This window comes from Heptranchias perlo, chromosome 7, assembly GCF_035084215.1.
Source record: "Heptranchias perlo isolate sHepPer1 chromosome 7, sHepPer1.hap1, whole genome shotgun sequence".
Classification (NCBI taxonomy): Eukaryota; Metazoa; Chordata; class Chondrichthyes; order Hexanchiformes; family Hexanchidae; genus Heptranchias; species Heptranchias perlo.
The window spans coordinates 75,724,046-75,741,623 of NC_090331.1; the positions used below are offsets into that span (position 1 = coordinate 75,724,046).

The window sequence follows — 17,578 nt, forward strand, 5'->3', positions numbered from 1 at the left end:
TTGGCAGGTGATTTGGAACAGGTTAATTGGCTAACCCAATGGGTGGTGATGAGACCAATGTGGAATAAAAATGGATAGTTTTTAAGAACAAGATAAAAGATGTGGAAGACTAAAATGTACCCAAAGTCAAAAGAAGGGAATGTGGTAAGAAAAAGCCAAGGAGGCTGACTGGTCATGTACAAAGACAAATAAGATAGAAACAAAAATCGGAAAGAGGATTGTAGACAATTGTGGAAGTAATGGGAAAAGCTTTTTCAGTTAAGTGAAGAGTCAGAGGACAATCAAAGACTGTATTAGACCATTGAAGGACACTCAAGGACAGGATATGAAGGACTCACTGGGTATGGCAGAAATATTAACTGAGTACTTTGCATCGATCTTCACTCTTGAAGATGATGCTCAACTATTACAATTTAATGATGTTAATAATAAAATTAATAATATTAATGTAGATGAACATATTGTTTTAGATTGAATTAAGAACCTGAAAAGAGATAGAGGAGCCAGCCAGATGATATCCACCTGAGGGTCTGAGGGGAGATGGGACACATGCTAAGGCGAGGCCCTTTCCCTTATTTTTAATAGTTCACTGCACTCTGGGACGGTTCCTGTAGACTGGAAGGAGGCTAATGTAGTCAACCATCTTTAGAAAGGAGACATGATGGACCCGGGAAACTATAGGCCCATTAGATTGATATCAGTAATAGGAAAGATGCTTGAAGGAATCATTAGGGATGTAATATATGATTACTTAGGTAGAGAGGGACATACTAGAAACATCCAACATGGATTCAAAAAATGGAGGTTGTGTCTAACAAATTTCATTATATTTTTTGAAGAACTCACCAAGATGGTGGATAAGGGAAGTCCAGTAGACATTGTCTACTCAGACATCCAAAAAGTTTTCGAAAATGTCCTGCACAAGAGGCTTCTTCACAAGATCAAAGCCTTCGATATTAGTTGTAATATTTTGAGCTGGATTGAGAACTGGCTGGAAGGACGTAGGCAGAAAGTAATTATAAATGGATTGTTAAAATTGGATAGACATGTGGTGAATGATAAAATACCAGAGCCTCGTTTTTAGTTGTTTCCAAGCCTTTATTCATAGAGATTCCACTTACACACACACCACACCCTAGCTAAGCTCTCCTATAAAAAGGATAGAGAGTCCCCAATTGATACCCACCACCCGAATACAATTAACACTAATTGATATAAATCATACAATTAACAATGATTTGGATCTGTTTGGCGACCGGTCATCAGTGATGTCCCGCAGCGATTGGTGTTGGGAACGTTGGTCTTTATTATTTTTATTAATGATCTAAATGTACATGTTGGGGGTGTGATCTGCAAATTTACAGATGATACCAAGATCTGTGCGAGTGTCAGGACTGTAGACGATGCTCGACTGCACTCAGGCGGATCTTGATGTGTTGGGGGACTGGGCTCGTGACTGGCAAATTATGTTTTAATTGGAGAAGTGCAGTGTTATGCATGTGGGCAGGACAAATACTCAACATACATACACTCTTCAGGGAAAAGAATTAAAGCAGGTGGAGAATGAAAGAGATCTGGGCATTCTAGTGCATTGCTCGCGAAAGGTTCATGAGCAATGTCGTGAAGCAATATCTAGAGCAAATAGGATATTAGGGTGCATTTATAGCGCAATTGACTATAAGACAAAGCATACTATTTTGTCCTTGTACAAGAGCTTGGTCAGGCCTTATTTGGAATACTGTGTCCAGTCTCCTCACATGATGAGTGATATTGAGTCTTTGGAAAGTGTGCAGAGGAGGGCCACTAGATTAATTCCCAGCTTAAAGCATCTTAATGATCAAAATAGGCTCAAAGAGCTGGGACTGTACACTTGAGAGAAACATCGACTTAGAGGTGATCTGATTGAGGTTTATAAGATGATGAAAGGACTCGATTATTTCCCCGTTGACAGTTTGTTTCAATTCAATACATTGGGGAGGACCAGGGGTCACAATTTTAAGTTGTACAAGACCAGATCTAGGTTAGATGTCAGGAGGTGGGTCTTTTCCAGAGAATAGTGGACCTCTGGAATAAGTTGCCGTCTCGTGCGGTGAACGCCGATTCACTGAATACCTTCAAGTGAGAGCTGGACCTGTTTCTGGCTGATGCGGAGATCACCTCTTCCAAAAGGTAGGTAATGTAATGCAATGCATAGAATTCAGGGCCACAGTGATCTCCTGGATTAGTTTCAATCGCCAAAGGGGTCGGAGAGGAATTGACCAGATTTCCTCCCTCAAATTGGCCAGGGATTTTTTCTGGTTTTTCGCCTTTCCCAGGAGATCACATGGCATGTGGTGGGGAATGTATATATTGTGATACCAAATTATCATGATTGTGTGGGACAGGCTGGATGGACCAGAGGGACTTTTCCTGTCTGTCACTGTTTGTACATCCGATAATCAGGTAAATTGCTTTGATAACTACCTAATTATCAACCCGCCTCCAGAGAGTAGTTTACTCGCACACAGCCAAACACACCTCCATTAAACCGGGACGTGGGCGTGTTGGAGCCGGGTTGCAGTCACGCTGCAAAATTCTATTATGTTAACTTCTCACCCACCCCCAAACCACCCGTTCCTGGGAGTTGAAATTCCCCACAAAGTGTCTGTGGACCCAGGTGAAAAGGACTCTAATACGCTCCACGTTGCTGAAAACTTTCATCACAAGAGCACAGAAACCCATGATAAATATGGGCAGACTCGGGGCTGGTCTTTGTGAGAATGTAATTCGATGACTATTGAAGAATTAGATGAGGGAGAGGCAACACCCTTTTAAAGGAAGTTATTCTATTTTGTTTTCACTCTGTTAATCTTAAGTAGAACAAGTTAATCAAACCTGCCATCAAAGGATGTGTTGGATAGGGACAATTATGGTGCATTTTACGAGTTCCTTTAAGAGTACGGAACACTTGTGTGTGGTAAGTGCCAAAGATCCAACTTCTATTTTGACTATAGTTAGTGGCATGTTGCTTAGCAGTGACAAATCATTAACACCAGTATGATAAGGTACAGTTATGAAAACCTAAATATTTTAGCTATTAAGCACAAATTATATTCTTTAAAAGCAACATTGCAAAATTAAATGACTGCAGAGATGTGTTGAAGCCTTGCAGAGTTTTGATTCATGTTTCTTGTCTGGTTTTGCCTTTCTTTTCCACTTTTCTCGTTAATCCTGCAAGTCAATGAATGAACGAATAAACTGACATTTTCCAACTGAATTTCAGATCAAACATTTTAACAGGTTATTAGAACAGAAAATTCTGGAGAAGCTCAGCAAGTGAGGCAGCATCGGTGGAGAAAGAATCAGAGTTATCGTTTCAGGTTGAAGACCTTTCGTCAGAACTGGAAGATATTAAAGAGTTAAAGTTGAATTCACTGCCATTTCTCTTCCATGAATGCCCACCATGAAGAAGTTCTGCTCTTCTCTCCGACAAACTTTAACTCTTTAACACCTTCCAGTTCTGAAAAAAGGCCTTCGACCTGAAACCTGGAAAATGCTTTTCCAGCATTTTCAGTTTTTGTTTCAGATTTCCAGCATCTGCAGTATTTTGCTATTCATAAACAATATTTGGTTACTAGTTGAAAGTTTATTTATCAAAAATGATGTAACATCTTTTAGATGATACATCGAACCAAGTCTGGCTGTTCCAATGGTTCCAGTTCAAGGGGCGTGGACTTGAATGTATCTGATGCATAAATGGTATAGTCCTGCATCGCCAGATCTGGCTGGACCACATCAAGCAGTATCGGGTCTTGCTCTCCTCTGTCTAGACCGCTCACTATTCCAGGATCATCTTGGAATGTAAAAATAACCCCAGCTTCTTTTCTCCGCTACAAACTGTCTTCCTATGTCCCTCTCCTCTGCCCCCTCCACCCTCACCTCCAACAACAAGTGCAAGGAGCTCATGGACTTCTTTGTCATTAAAATTGAGATCATCCATTCAGCTGCCTCTGCCACCTCTTCCCGTTGCCCACAAAGCCAAATTTCCTCCAAGATTCCCCTTGCTCTGGCCCTGAACCCGTGTCTTTCTCTAACAACTTTCCTATATTGCCTCATGCCTTCTCTGATCTCATCTTTCTATAAGGTCGTATTCCTCCTCTCTCGATCCCATTCCCACTAGACGGCTGACCACCCAACTTCCCTGTCTGGCCCCCATGCTAGCTGATGTTAAAAATGTTTCCCTCTCCTCAGGTACAGTCCCCCTCTCTTTCAAAACTGCTGTGATCACACCCCTCAAAAAACCTACTCTCAACCCCTCTGTCCTTGCAAAGTGCCCACTCATTTCCAATCTCCTTTTCATCTCCAAAGTACTTGAATGTATTGATTCCTCCAAAATCCATGTCCCACAACTCCATGTTTGAATTAGGTTTCCACCCTGCATGGAAACAGCCCCAATCAAAGCCACAAAAGATATCCTCTGTCACTGTGGCGCAATATCCCTCCTCATCTTTCTCAACCTCTCTGCAACCTTTGACATGGTCAAGTGCATCATCCTTCTCCAATGCCTCTCCTCCATTGTCCAGCTGAGTGGGATTGTCCTCACTTGGCCCTCTCGACCCATTTACTGCCTCTATTATCAGGCTGCTTATCTGACATCTAGCCCTGGTTGAGATGCAGTTTGCATCAGTTGAACATAAGGAAGACCCAAACCATCTTCTTTGGCCCCTGCCACAAACTCCTACTCTCTCTCCACCAATTCCAGCCCCTCCCTGGCCACTGTCTCAGGTTGAAGCTGATTGTTTACACCCTCAGCATCCTATATGATCCTGAGCTGAGCTTCCGACCCTGTCCTCCCCATCACAAAGACCATCTATTGCCACCTACCTACGTAGCATCGCCCGTCTCCTCCTGTTCCAATACCCATCTACTGCAAAACCTTCCTCCATTCCTTAGTGACCTCCAGACTCAACAATTCCAATGCTCTCCAGGCTGTATTCCCATCCTCCACCCTCCATAAACTTCAGTTCAGCCAAAACTCTGCTGATTGTATCCTAACCCGCACCAAGCCCTGCTCACCCATTACCCCTGTGCTAGTTGACCTACACTGACTCCCGCTCCACCAACAGCTCCAATTTGAGATTCTCATCCTCTTGTTCAAATCCTTTCATTGTCTCCGCCACCCTATCTCTGTAACCTCCTCCAGACCTACAACCCTCCAAGAAATATGCATTCCTCCAACTCTGGCCTCTTATGCATCTCCCACTCCCCTCACCCCACCTTTGGCAGTCATGCCTTGAATTGTCTCAGACTTATATTCTGAAATTCCCTCTCCATACCTCTGCATCTCCCCAATTTGTGTAATTCCCGCTCTAAAGCTCTCCACCGCTCTCTTCTCCTTTTAATACCCTCCTTAAAACCTACCTCTTTGACTGAGATTTTAGTCACCATTCCTAATATTCTTTGGCTCAGTGTCAATTTTTGTTTGAATACGCTTCTGTGAAGCACCTTGGGATGTTTAATGACATTAAATGCGCCATATAAATGCTACTTGATGTTTCCTCCATTTGCTAATTCTGATGTAACGGTATGTCAATAGAATTACAGAGAATTTACAGAACAGAAACAGGCCATTTGGCCCAACAGATCCAAGCCGGTGTTTATGCTCCACACGAGCCTCCTCCTACCCTACTTCATCTCACCCTATCAGCATATCCTTCTATTCCTTTCTCCCTCTTGTACTTACCTTACTTCCCCTTAAATGCAGCTTTGTTATTCGCCTCAACTACACCCTGTGGTAGGGTGTTCCACATTCTAATCACGCACTGGGTAAAGAAGTTTCTCTTGAATTCCTTATTGGATTTATAAGTGACTATCTTATATTTTTGACCCCTAGTTTTGGACTATTTTAGGCTATATTATATGTTCCCCGTTTTATACTCGTGCCTAATTTTTCATTAAAATTGATGCATTAAACAAAATATCAATCTTTCAAACAATACCGGATTCTGTGGTAACATGAATTAAAAGTTGTGATATTACCTCATCCCTGCTTTTCTCGGTCAGGATTCATTGCTGTCACTTCCAGAATTTGAAGCCGAATCACTGTCGCTGCCCCGTGCCCGAGTGGTTCTAGTCGTCGTTGTCGTTGTTGGAGTTGTCGTCGTCGTTGGAGTCGTCGTTGTCGTCGTCGCACCTGATATGGTTAAAATATCCTTTGGTTCTTCAGGTGTAATTAGGTCAGGCTCGCAGGTTATCTCAACCTTCTGAATCACAAAATTTGCATACCGGACAATGCTCGTACAACTGGCGGTTACCTATGGATATAGAACATGGCACAGAAATAAATCAACAGCACAGGTTCTCAGGTGTAATTTCATGCACGATAATGCTTGGTCATATCAGATTCTTTGTAAAATGAGTTTTGAGTGACTGCAATCTACATTAGCTATGATGTTCCCTGTGCCACTTCAGTACAGGAGTGAGGGAATGTTCCATTGTCGAGGTGCTGTTCTTCAGAGGAGGCCTTAAAGCAAACTGGAATGCAGCCTGGGCCTGGCAGCATTGGGCAAGGACATTGGCACCTGGCACCACTGGAAGGGAGCTGGTGCTTGGTAACAGTAGAGTTCTGAGGTATGACACATCTCTCACAGAATTCTCCAGGCACTTCATACAATGAATTACTTTAACGTCCATTGACTGTTATGTGAGGTGGGGGGAAGAGGCGGGTGGAGGGGGGAAAGTAGGAACTGAAACAACTGGTGGAGTGGGGCGGTGGGAGAGAAGGTGCTGAAATCTGGCACCAATGGAAAAGGGAAATGGGACCTGGCACTAATGGGGATCTGTGGTGTGAAATATCTGTCAGAGATTTCTCAAAGTGTTTCACACAAAGAATTACTTTAAAGTGCACAGATTATAGTGTTATGCAGACTGACAGTACTCAGTGGGTGGGAACTGCGCCCTGAAGAAACACATTGTGGAGAGACCCTGGCACCTGGCAATACTGAGAGGAGGTCAAGATCTTCCCTCTCCCTCTGTGCTGTGTTGCTCACAGCAGAGAAAAATTGTTACAATTTTGCTGTAGAAATTCCTGTAAATTTATAAATAAACTAATGATTGAGATTCCAGCGGTGTGCCAGAACGGAGAGGCCCAAAGGCTAAACTAAATCCAGCCTCGGGCCTCATCATCATTGACAGCATGCCTGTCAGGGCCTAAGTAATTTTAGTCAGCGCTGAGTGCCACAGATAATTCCAGGAGGGGAGGCGGTGGAAGTGATCGGGAGGGAGGTTTTCTGGAAACAGGAGGAGCACTGCTAATTCTGATAATAAAAACGGCTTTTCTGAAAGTTTTATGGCCTTTTTCTGAGTGGCCTTTAAAGACCTCTGGTTAGGCTGCTAACAACCCAGAAATAATGGTCGGAGTTTCCGATGTGCAATTTCTGACCAGTTTAAAGGGATTTACGAATCCGATTTGGAAGTGAGCACACGAAGCTCATTTCAATATTTGGAAAAGGCCCGAACAATTTATCAGTGGCTTGAACTCCCATGCAGATTGGGCGTGGGCCTCGGCCCTGCTAAATTGATTATCATTCCATAAAACAGGATAAATGGGTTTGAATTTAGGACCCTATATTTTTTATTATAGAGAAGAACAGGCTCTGAAATATGTTCAAAGGGATTAACATATCACAAAGTTCAGAAGATATGAATAAAATGTTTAGGTTTTGCTCTCCTGCTCTTTCACATCTCAGATGTGTTACTGTGTTGGGACTCACTGCAGTCCGTATTTACCATAATGCGAACCAGACATGCAAACCTGAGAGTGTGTTCTTCACAAATGTGATACTTACAGCAGATGGTAAAGGTTTCAGTGGACATTCTGCCAAAACTACTCGAGCTGTTTTAAAACACACAGTTTCCTGGACATCAAACGTCAAATTGACTTGTAGGCCTTTGTCTGTAAGAATTAGCTAGCAAAGGAATAACATTAGAAGGGAAAAATCAATGATGAGTGTTTAAACAATACATGATAATTACCAGACAGAAATGATGAGTTTTGCAAACATTATAGTCAGTAAGTGGAAGCATTTATCAAATTATTGTGTTGATCATGTGATTTGGGAAGGCTGTACAGTGAATCGAGAGATTTGCAGGTCCTCGTGTTGATTTATTAACTTGCGAGAAAGAAAATGGTAACTGTTAATATTCAGGCCAGCTCTCAACACTCTTCACTCGTGCTCACCACAAAAGGCAGCTTCCTACCTGCTACACAGTGAACTGTTTGCAGTGTTCCTCAGGGCCAGCAGTATACCATTTTACTGCTCGATAACGCCAGAAATAGTACGGGTTGCCCACTTTATACTCGTGATCACTCTAATAGGTGGAAAAGACCATGCTGACAGACCATGCCGTACAGGTTAAAATTACAAACACAATTTATTGTAGTACATTATTTTTTGTGGAAGCAAAGAGAAATCAGAAGGTGAAATAGCAATATAGTACATAATTCTCATTAGCACTTAATATTGCTTTCTAATAACAAAATAATAAAGCGTTTGAGATTCCTATGGATTATTTTTGCAGAGACCTTGTCCCCGATATTTATGGGGAGTTGGGGAGGGAGCGATGGAGTTGTAAGGACCGGAATACCCGGAAATTCTGGGAACGCGGAAGTCCTGAGTAATTTAACGGCAGGGTTTGAATTTATTTTCTTCATTTCTCGGCCGCCAGCCAGCCAGATTGAGAGACTGGCTGCTGGGCAGGAAGGCCTGCACTGGTAGACCGAAGCAGGAAATGGAGAGGAGGGAGGGAGTGAGTATGAGGGAGGGGAGGTGGTGTGGACAACACCGGGAGGGTTTCAGTTCGCGGGGAGAGGGGCTTCGGATCATGAGCTTGGGGGCTTCGAATGGCGGGTTGGGGGGTTCCGTGGGAGGGGCTTCGGATTGCAGGTCTGGGGGGCTTTGAATCATGGTTTGCGGCTTAGCAGGAGGGGTTTCAATTCACGGGTTGGGGGATCTTCGAATCGCAGAGGGCTCAGTGGATCGTGGAGGGGTGGTCTGCGGATCGAGGGGAGGGAGGCCGACCTCGGCAGGTTAGCTTGGGGGGCCGGGGAAAGGAATCCTCCTCCTTCTGGCCCAAATGAAGTGCTGGAAAAGCACTTACCCGCTGGATCCCCCCGATCACCCCTCCCTTCAGCTGTCACGTTTCCATAGTCCTGGGAAACCCGGCACGCAGCCGTTAGATGTAAAACTCTGCTAAAATCTGAGGCTGCAGCCTCATTAACATATTTAAATTACTGACCCACCTCTCGAGAGCAGGTTACTCACCCACCCCCCAACCTGCCTCTGTTAAAAGCACAAGTGGACGTGTTCAAGGCGGGTTGGGGGCGGGTTTAACCCCCCCTCACCCTTATCCCACCCGTCGTAGGGGTTGAAATTCTCCCCCTTATTACTGTGTCTTAGAAATCCACAACATGAACACTTCAAATTCTATTGAATTCTGCATAGCAGTAATGATTTGGAGGGGTGGGTCAAACAAATGAACTCAATAACCTCGAGCTGTCAACCATATATACTGAGTCCAGACTCACCAGTACAAAGGAATCTTTCATTACCTCACTAAGCTCGCTGCTTTAAACAAGTCACAGATCATTTCACAACAGGCAGGCAAACAGGTTCTAAATCAATTATATCATCCAGGTAAATAGAGGGTGAGCGACTATAACCACTCCTTTCCATCTACTTCACTACCATCTCAGTCACTCGGGCCTGTTTCTTTTTTAAACAGAAGCTTTTTGTTGGTGGCCCAGTCAGTTAGGGATAAATGGTCCACCTGAAAGCTTGTATTCTTTGGTCCCTGTCTGATGGAATCTACAAAATAAAACCTCCATTGTGCTCCACGACATACTGAAAACCCAGCAAAATTGAGGCTGCGCAGACGTGTGATATGAGTGCCAGGGGGAAGGGGGAGGCTGCACTAAATGTTACAATCTACAGCCCACCCCTCTATGCCTGGACTCACTGCACACAGAAAGCTTACGCAGGGAGTCAGCCTGTAAGATGACTGGTTACCATTTGCAAATTCTGAGCAGCCAGCTGCATTTAAAGGAATAACGGTCATCCTGACAGGAAAAGTATTTTTTTCTATTCTGAAGCTCCGTTGCCTCAGTGACACATGGCAGCAATGAGCAATGTGGGAAAAGGCAGAGTATTGTGGAATGATTGATATCTTCAAAAACATCTGCAGGGGAGCTCCCAAGCAATGAGGGACCAATTGCAGGACAGTTTTCTTCGAACAAACACTATGACCCATGGAAATCTCGGGCACCCCAGTTACAAGTGTCAATCGCTGCAGGTTCGAGAAGAATAGGAGATAGTTTGGAAAGAGCCGTGAAGTTGGGTTTCACCTGCATTGGAGACTGTTCTCTTCCAGCTAATTGGACTGCCAGTTGTGGCATTGAGTACTAGCGGCATGGCTGCACATGGGGCCATTGAGATAGTTTCCTCTCAAGCTGGCTGTACACCTTTCCACTCCAACCCATGAAAAATAGAACAGGTACCTGAGAGAGTGGGTAGGTACTGGCAATCACAATGTTGTCACACGTGGCCCCTGGACCCAGAGGATCACTGCCTTGGCCACCCTCGGAGGCTCATAACAATTCACGTCTACCTGCCATCAAAGTTGTTGCATCTATTCAGGGAATACTTGGGCACAGTTTAAGATTATGAAGTCAATCGAGCAAACCTTCCACAGCCACCAAGGGGACACAAGAGTGTAGGTGAAAGATTCTATAGACGCTGTAATGAAACATGAAATTATATTTCCCCCTTCGGATGGTGCTTCAATGCTGTTAGTGGGAGAATGGGGGAGAAATGTTTAATTACTGGCTACCATGGGCAATGTGACAGGTCAGTTTCAGTGCTATTTGTGGGACCTCCACTGTATCATGGATTGATGAACGATGTTAGATGGGAGTAGATGTTGCTTATTGGAACTACTTCTCTATGACAGAGTTTTGGATCACTCTCCCTGCCTGAACATCATGTCCCTCCATCTTTCCCTGCTCTTCTTCCTGCCCATCTTCTTATGGGCCTGCTGTCCCATTGTCATCCTCATTCTCCAGTTCCATACGCATCTCTCTTTGAATGGCTAAATTGGGCAGCATGCACCAGACAGTAATGATTTCTCACACTTTATCTGGACTGTCTCAGCAACAGAATCACTGCTTCAGTAGTTATCTGGCTGATATCATGGTCGCCATTGTATCTGTGCCCAGCTGCAGTGAGGGGGTTTCTCATTCCCCCAAAATTACCTGGTAGATAATCGGGCACGTGGAGAATCGGGAGTGCAAGGGCTCGTGCCCAATTTCCTGACCTACTCAAACTGCCTACGAGGCACCATGTAACCGGAAGGATATCGCAAAATCAGGGCTTGGATGTAGAAATTTTTACAATTCATAAGAACATAAGAAATAGGAGCAGGAGTAGGCCAATCGGCCCCTTGAGCCTGCTCCGCCATTCAATAAGATCATGGCTGATCTGATCCTATCCTCAAATCTAAATTCCTGTCCAATTTCCTGCCCGCTCCCCGTAACCCCTAATTCCCTTTACTTCTCGGAAAATAGAACAGTTTCCTGCTCTGACGCAGTGACACTTTGAAACAGATTGGATTGAAGCTTTCTGAAACACATTACAATGACTACTTTCTACCGTTTCTTACATTAGAATGATTTTTTGAAAAATTGATTCTCACCATAAAGAAATGATTTAAATTCTTTTTGGATCAACAGAAAATCGTTAAGTGTCTTTAGGTACAGAAAGATTTAATTTCACTAAATGAGAGAAAAGAATGTCGAATTTCATTAGGTTTGGTGGTACTCACTTCATTTATTTCAAATCTGGTCACGGTAATGAGATTAGTCAATGGAGTTTCTTCATTCAGATTAAAAATTGAAGCATCTACTGATTCATTAACAGATTGTCCTGAATGAAAGAGCAAATTGGTGCATTATTAGTATATTTTGACTACCTTTTCAATCAAAACCACAGCTCCCCATGCTCTGCCATTCCCTTGATGGAGAGATCAATTCCCCTAATTTCGTTCCCATCGTGAAGTTTCTCTCCTGCCATTTTTTTACCCTGTTTTCCTTTAACAAACAGACATCACTTCCGGTGGCAAATCCTGCAGATGACAGTTGGTGGCATGGATCCAGATCTGACCAAAATCAGGCAGAATGAGAGAGGAAAATGTGTCGTGTTTAATTTTGAAGTCCAATCTGAAAAGAGGAAATCCAGTATTTTCGGTGCTTAGGATCCCATTAGTAGGAGATACAGGGCTGAATTTCCTTCCTCCTGTCAGGATTTCCACCTGCCGGCCTGACTCTGCCCTGGTTTCCTGGGTCAGGGGTCATTGTCTATGAAGGGTGGACTCCCAATGGATTATGAGACATACAAATAAAGACAGGTAAAGACCATACGGCCTGTCCTATTCTGGCACGGTGTAACTTCTGCACAACTTTAACCCCATCCTCCGTAACTACACAATCCTGGGAGAGGCAAAAAACCAGGGGAAAGAAAACCTTACACCAATTCAGGAAATTCCTCTCCAATCCCCAAAGCCGATCAAGCAAGCTCCAGGAGACCACATTGGCTGTTATACAACTCCCAGAAACCCACCTACCTTCTTTATGTCAGCCGCTCTCAGGAACTCGTCCAGCTCCCTTTTGAATCTGTGCTCACTGCACATCTTGGCAACTTATGCAAGACCACACTCCGTGAAAAGAAGTACCTCCTAGTATCTAACATAGTTCCTTATGTTGATGCTTACATAATTATACTAATGCCCCCTGGTCCTCCATAACCTATTTAGCTCGAAAAGCTCTCTTGGAGTGAGTCTAAACGTGTTTAAAATATTAAGAGGATTCGATACAGTAGATACAGAGAAACTATTTCTCTAATGAGTGAATCAACAATGAGGGGACATAATCTTAAAATTAGAGCTAGGCCATTTAGGGGGGAAGTCAGGAAGCATAAAGAATGGTAGAAATCTGGGATTCTTTTGCCGAAAAGGCTGTGGATGCTGGGACAATTGGAGCTTTCAAGGCTGATATCAATAGATTTTTGTTAAGTAAATGTATCAAGGGATATGGAGCTAAGGGAGGTAAATGGAGTTGAGGTACAGATCAGCAATGACCTAATTGAATAGTGGAGCAGGCTCGAGGGGCTGAATGACCTACTCCTGTTCCTATGTTCCAATTCTTTCATTATTTCAAAGACCGCAATCAATTCTGCTTGAAGTCTATGCTTTTCTAAGGTAAAAATCCCCAGCTCATTTGGTCTATCCAGGTAACTGCGGGCCCTTAAATGAGGTATCAGTCTCATAGCCAACTTCTGAACCTTTTCCTGGGCCACCAATCTCTGCCACTAAGAGGGAGCCTGCCACTGCTGAAGAGAGAAATGCAGGTGGTACTGTAGCAGGACAAGAGAAGACCACTTCGATGGGAAGAGTAATTTTCTTTTCAGGCCTGAAATTGAGCGGAGACCTAGGAAAGGTCGTGGGGTCAGAGGTGAGGGAGAGATACCGACTCCTGCCACATACTTCTCCTTCCAAATGAGCATCAGCAGGCCTTTCACTCTTGTCCAGGGACTATCACTACCCAGTGATCAGCAACAGTAGTAGCAGTGGATGTAATATATTTGGATTTTCAAAAGGCCTTCGATAAGGTACCGCAAGGTAGACTCATGACTAAGGTCAGTGCATGTGGAGTCAGGGGATAAGTAGCAGAATGAATAGCAAACTGGTTACAAAACAGAAAACAGAGAGGAGGGTTAAAGTTAGTTACTCAGACTGGCAAAAGGTGGGAAGCGGTGCTCCCCAAGGATCGGTGCTGGGGAATCACCATTTACATCAACGATTTGGACTCGGGAATCGAAATGACAATTTCAAACTTTGCGGATGACACCAAATTGGGGCTACAGTTAATACCGAGGAGGACTGCGACCAAATACTGGAAGACATTAATAAACTTGCAGAATGGGCATGTAATTGGCAAATGAATTTCAATATAGATGAGGGTGAGGTATTACGTTTTGGTAGGAAGGAAAAGGGGACCACATTCTCCTTGTATAATAAGAGTCTAAATGGGGTAGAGGAGCAGAGGGATCTGGGGGTACAGATACACAAATTACTAAAAGTTGTGACGCAGGCTAATAAGGCCATAAATAAAGCAAACCAAGCACTGGGGTTCATTTCTTGATCATAGAATTGAAAAGCAAAGAAGGTATGTTAAACTTGAGTAGAGCCTTGTTTAGACCACACTTGGAGTACTGCGAACAGTCTGGTCTCCATATTATAAAAAGGATCTAGAGGCATTGGAGAAAGTGCAAAAAAAAATTACTCGGATGATACCAGAACTGAGAGGTTTTACCAATTGGGAAAGATTGAACAGGTTGGGGCACTTTTCTCTAGAAAACGGATGACTGAGGGTGACCTGATAAAGGTCTTTAATTTATGTAAATATTTGATAGAGTAGATATAGAGAAGATGTTTCCACTTGTGGGAGAGACCAGAACTGGGGGTCATAAAAAACGATAGTCACTAGTAAATCTAATAGGTAATTCAGGCGAAACCTCTTTACCCAGAGAGTGGTTAGAATGTGGAACTCGCTACAACAAGGAGCAGATGAGGCAAATAACATTGATGCTTCTAAGGGGAAGCTAGATCATAAAATCATAGAAATGTTACGGCATGGAAGGAGGCCATTCGGTCCATCGAGTACACGCTGGCTCGATGCAAGATCAATCGAGCTAGTCCCACTCCCCTGCCCTGACCCCGTAGCCCTGCAATTTTTTTCCTTTCAAGTACTTATCCAGTTCCCTTTTGAAAGCCATGATTGAATCTGCCTCCACCACCCCCTTCTAGATAAACACGAGGAAGAAAGGAATAGAAGGACATGCTGACAGGGTTACATGAAGCAAGGAGGGAAGAGGCTTGTGTGGAGCATAAAAACTGGCATGGACCTGTTGTGCTGAATGGCTCACTCATATGGAGATTTAAATATCCACAAATTCTGGACAGATTTGCCACAGGAATCTTATTCTTATGCCCCAGAGTTTGGTTGGGCTCGTTGCAGAAATCGGCTTCACGATGCTATAGAAGACGAGGGGGGTAATTTTCACTTTTGGCGATAGTGGAAAACGGGTGCTATCAGATTGGTCACCTCTTATACATCACTCCCAGTTTTAGTTTCCATTGATTTCAGTGGAAAATTATAATCGGGAGAGGCGAACAATGGGTGGACGATTTGATATCCCCTGTTTTACACTGTCGCCCACAGTTAAAATGATCCCCCAGGAGTCCTGTAACGCAACAAAGCAACAAAATCCAGCTTTGTTAAGAAACAAAAATGCACGAGGAATGAAGTAAAATGAATGTTTTGTTTAAAGTAACTTTGGAAGAATGTGAAATAAAACATCAGTCCTTACCAGAACAGTGGAGAATCTGGACTGCAGCAAGGATGAAGATGATGGTTTTCATTCTGCCTGTGTACGATGGTGGACAATGCTTCTCTTTGGTGCTCAGTCCTGCTGTCTCCTACTCACTGCACTCAGTGTTTATATACTTCAGACCATGAGAGTGACACAGATTACTGAGCAATGATGGAATCAGACCACAGTTACTGCACCTGCTCATTACCTGTGAAAATTACCATTCATTTAAATATTTGTTTTCCAAAAATACAATTTCCTCTTGGTCATTGCTGTGGAACTTAGTTTGTAAACACTGACATGTGTGGTCAGGGTCCAGTTTCATAATGCATTATATTACAGATTGTTCATTGAGCTGATAGGTGTGAAACATTCCTTGTGGTGCCCTTTACGCCAAAGGTGAGCTGATGAATTTTCGCAGAGATAATAAGCAAAACTGATTCATCATTTGATGACACAATCTGAACTAACAGCACTGTAAACAGTCTTTGAATCCAGCCAGAAAAATGGATCCAAGAGGTTTGGAATCCCCAAGAAGAGATGCTCTGTGACTCCATCCGAAACCCCTCCCCCCTCAACTGCACGACTGTGGTAATCAAACACAGAATGGCCGGCATCTATTCTACGCTACAAACAACACCAAATTGGGAGGTATAGTTAACACTGGGGAAGAATGTGACAAAATACAAGAAGACATGAATACACTTAGTGGCGTCTAACTGGCAAATGAATTCCAAATAGATATGTCTGCAGTTGTGCATTTTGGTAGGAAAAATAAGGAGACCACATGCTGCTTGGATAATAGGAGTCAAAATGGAGTACAGGAGCAAAGGAATCTTGGGGCACAGTTACATAAATCACTAAAAGTAGTGATGCAGGTTAACCTGGCCTTAAAAAAAACAAACCAAACACTGAAGTTCATTTCTAGAGGGATAAGAACTGGAGTAGGCCATTTTGCCCCTTGAGCCTGTTCTGCCATTCAGTGTGATCGTGGCTGATCTGTGACCTAGTTCCATATATCCGCCTTAGCCCCATATCCCTTAATACTTTTTGTGAACAAAAATCTATCAATCTCAGATTTAAAATTAACAATTGAGCGAGCATCAACAGCAGTTGCAGAAGAGAGTTCCAAACTTCTGCCACCCTTTGCGTGTAGAAGTGTTTCCTAACTTCACTCCTGAAAGTCCTGATCCTAATTTTTAGGCTATGTGTCCTGGCCCTAGTCCAAACAGTGGAAAAATACTCTCTATTTCCCTATCAGTTCCCCTTAATATCTTGAAAACTTAGATCAAATCACCAGTTAATCTTCTAAGGATAGAATTGAAAAGCAGAGATGTTATGTTAAACTTGTATAGAACCTTGGTTAGATTATACATGGAGTACTGTGCACAGTTCTTGTCTCCATATTATAGAAAGGATGTAGAGGCACAAGGATGCTACCACGACTGAGAGGATATACTTATCAGGAAAGGCTGAACGAGCTGGAGCTCTTTTCTCTCGAACCGAGAAGACTGAGGGGTGACCTGATAGAGGTCTTTAAGATGATCAAAGGGTTGGATTGGGTAGATGTAGTGAAAATGTTTCCACTTTTGGGGGAGTCCTAAACTAGAGGTCATAAATATAAGATAGTTACTAATAAATGCAATAGGGAATTCAGGAGAAACTCCTTTACCCAAAGAGTGGCAATAACAACAACTTGCATTTATATAGCACCTTTAATGTACTGGAACGACCCAAGGCACTTCACAGGAATGTTCTCAAACAAAATTTGATACCGAGCCACATAAGGAGATATTATGACAGGTGACCAAAAGTTTGGACAAGCAGGTAGGTTTTATGGAGCGTCTTAAAGGAGGAGAGAGAGGCAGAGAGGTTTAGGGAGACAATTCCAATGCTTAGGGTCTAGGCAGTTGAAGACACAGCCTCTAATGGTGGAGTGATGAAAAGCGCAGGAGGCCAAGAATGTGGAACTCGCTGCCACAAGGAGTAGTTGAGGCGAATAACATAGATGCTTTTAGGGGGAAGCTAGATAAGCACATGAGGGAGAAAGGAATAGAAGGAAATGCTGATAGCGTTAGATGAAGAGGGGTAGGAGGAGGCTCACGTGGAGCATAAAT

General features: G+C 43.4%; 1 long non-coding RNA gene across 1 annotated transcript; it reads right to left on the bottom strand.

Annotated features, from left to right (window-relative positions):
• Positions 1-3,122: 3,122 nt before the first annotated feature.
• On the bottom strand, positions 3,123-11,946 carry LOC137323360 (uncharacterized). The gene is made up of 4 exons (XR_010963361.1): positions 11,857-11,946; positions 7,827-7,946; positions 6,019-6,293; positions 3,123-3,210 (listed from the first exon to the last, which is right to left on the bottom strand). It is a non-coding gene; the product is annotated as an uncharacterized lncRNA (long non-coding RNA).
• Positions 11,947-17,578: the final 5,632 nt, after the last annotated feature.